Genomic DNA, 2,500 nt, shown 5'->3' on the forward strand with positions numbered 1-2,500 from the left:
TTGCGCCTTAACCTAACCCAAGTTGCGCCCTAACCTAACCCACGTTGCGCCCTAACCTAACCCACGTTGCGCCTTAACCTAACCCACGTTGCGCCCTAACCTAACCCACGTTGCGCCCTAACCTAACCTACGTTGCGCCCTAACCTAACCTACGTTGCGCCCTAACCTAACCTACGTTGCGCCCTAACCTAACCTACGTTGCGCCCTAACCTAACCTACGTTGCGCCCTAACCTAACCTACGTTGCGCCCTAACCTAACCTACGTTGGGCCCTAACCTAACCCACGTTGCGCCCTAACCTAACCCACGTTGCGCCCTAACCTAACCCACGTTGCGCCCAAACCTAACCCACGTTGCGCCCTAACCTAACCCACGTTGCGCCCTAACCTAACCTACGTTGCGCCCTAACCTAACCTACGTTGCGCCCTAACCTAACCTACGTTGCGCCCTAACCTAACCTACGTTGCGCCCTAACCTAACCTACGTTGCGCCCTAACCTAACCTACGTTGCGCCCTAACCTAACCTACGTTGGGCCCTAACCTAACCCACGTTGCGCCCTAACCTAACCCACGTTGCGCCCTAACCTAACCCACGTTGCGCCCAAACCTAACCCACGTTGCGCCCTAACCTAACCCACGTTGCGCCCTAACCTAACCCACGTTGCGCCTTAACCTGCCCTGTAATTGTTAGTTATATGAATCTAGGAATTCGTGTAGCGTTGCTAATTGCAACCATCTCAACATAGTTCACTTCGCGCACACTGTGGTGTTCTGCGTATTGATTCATTTTACGGTGCGTACCCTCACATCTTGCGAGTGTTGCTTACTTTCCACATGGTCCCGCTATCCACTGTATTGTGTACTGCAATAGGACGTATATCGCCCCCGCCCCCCCCCCCCCCCTCCCCTCCCCTCCTGTCACCTCTAGCTCGTCGGTCAGGAGTTCGCGTGTTGAATGCGCTTCGCAGCTGTGCAATGGCATTCGTATACGTACGCTGGCCACCTTCCACGTGTTCTTTCGTGCACACGTCGCAGCGTGTATGTATGCTGATGGAGTGCGTCGTGACACACAACATCCAGGCATGCAAGACTCGTAGAAGTCGCAAATGTAGATGGATGTCTACGTTTGCTGCCCAAGTTACGCAAATGAACTGGAAATCCGTTGTTGCGCGGTTGTTCGCGCTGGAGGTGAATCGTTGATATCGACGATCGGTACAGGTATTAACCGGTTGCTTCAGCGACACCCGTCATACCCACGAACGTGAGTGGGCATGTGGGTATGAAGCGATACGCGGCGGTGGCTGGGTGGGACCGTCCCCGGCCGGTGAGGGGGGGGCGCCCGGCGTGCTGGCCGCGCGCTGCGTGGGCGCACGCGCGGCAGCCGGCTGGTGGGGGCGCCCAGTGGCAGGCGCGCCGGCTGACGGACGCGGCAGGCGGCGCATCTGCGTGCCGGCGCACCCAGCGCGCGGCGCCGTGCGGCCAAAGTGGGTCCTCCCGGGCCCGGTGCGAAGCGCGGTGGACATCTGCAGTGTGCTGGTCCGATTGAGGACTGTGTGCGTTGAGGATGCGCCGCCGCCCGGCACTCGGCGCCGCGACGCCGTCTGCTGCTCGGTCGCCCCCGCGGTTCTCGCAGGTGGTTTGTATCGCAGCTGTGCGGATGTGTTGGCGCGTGCGCTGTGCTGGGAGAGTTCGCTTTGGCACCCAAGTGGGGCTCTGCCCCTCTGTGGCGCTGGCGTTGGAGCTGCCCGGTCACTGTTTGTGGCCGCGTGTTGTCTCCCGCCGGCAACACCACGACAGCACGCTCCCGGGCCTCTGTCGGCAGCGGCAAGCTCAGTTGGGAGCACGGGTGGTCGCACTGAAAGCGTCTACTCGCCTATCTCCGGGCGATTGCGCCTCTCTCGAACCCGACCAAGTACTTAGGACGGCGCTGCGCGCCGCCGGGACCTGAGAGGGTTTCGAGGTGTATCGTGCAGGGGAGCCCAGCCTCCTCCTGTTTGCAGAATAATTGAGCGGACGCTTGCGTGTTCGCGCGGGCCCCCGGGACACACTCCCGGGCGGCCGGCTGCTCAGCTCTAGTTGACGCAGCTCCCTGGTTGATCCTGCCAGTAGTCATATGCTTGTCTCAAAGATTAAGCCATGCATGTCTCAGTACAAGCCGCATTAAGGTGAAACCGCGAATGGCTCATTAAATCAGTTATGGTTCCTTAGATCGTACCCACGTTACTTGGATAACTGTGGTAATTCTAGAGCTAATACATGCAAACAGAGTCCCGACCAGAGATGGAAGGGACGCTTTTATTAGATCAAAACCAATCGGTCGGCTCGTCCGGTCCGTTTGCCTTGGTGACTCTGAATAACTTTGGGCTGATCGCACGGTCTTCGTACCGGCGACGCATCTTTCAAATGTCTGCCTTATCAACTGTCGATGGTAGGTTCTGCGCCTACCATGGTTGTAACGGGTAACGGGGAATCAGGGTTCGATTCCGGAGAGGGAGCCTGAG

At 58.7% G+C, this 2,500-nt stretch overlaps 1 non-coding gene across 1 annotated transcript in view; it reads left to right on the forward strand.

The window, feature by feature from the left end:
• The first annotated feature begins 2,085 nt into the window (after positions 1-2,085).
• Positions 2,086-2,500, forward strand: part of LOC126221722 (small subunit ribosomal RNA) — a 1,909-nt gene continuing 1,494 nt past the window's right edge. Inside the window, exon 1 of the ribosomal RNA XR_007543294.1 lies at positions 2,086-2,500. This exon is cut by the window's right edge and continues 1,494 nt beyond it. This is a non-coding gene — a ribosomal RNA (small subunit ribosomal RNA).

This window comes from Schistocerca nitens, unplaced genomic scaffold (genome assembly GCF_023898315.1).
Source record: "Schistocerca nitens isolate TAMUIC-IGC-003100 unplaced genomic scaffold, iqSchNite1.1 HiC_scaffold_225, whole genome shotgun sequence".
Lineage (NCBI taxonomy): Eukaryota > Metazoa > Arthropoda > Insecta > Orthoptera > Acrididae > Schistocerca > Schistocerca nitens.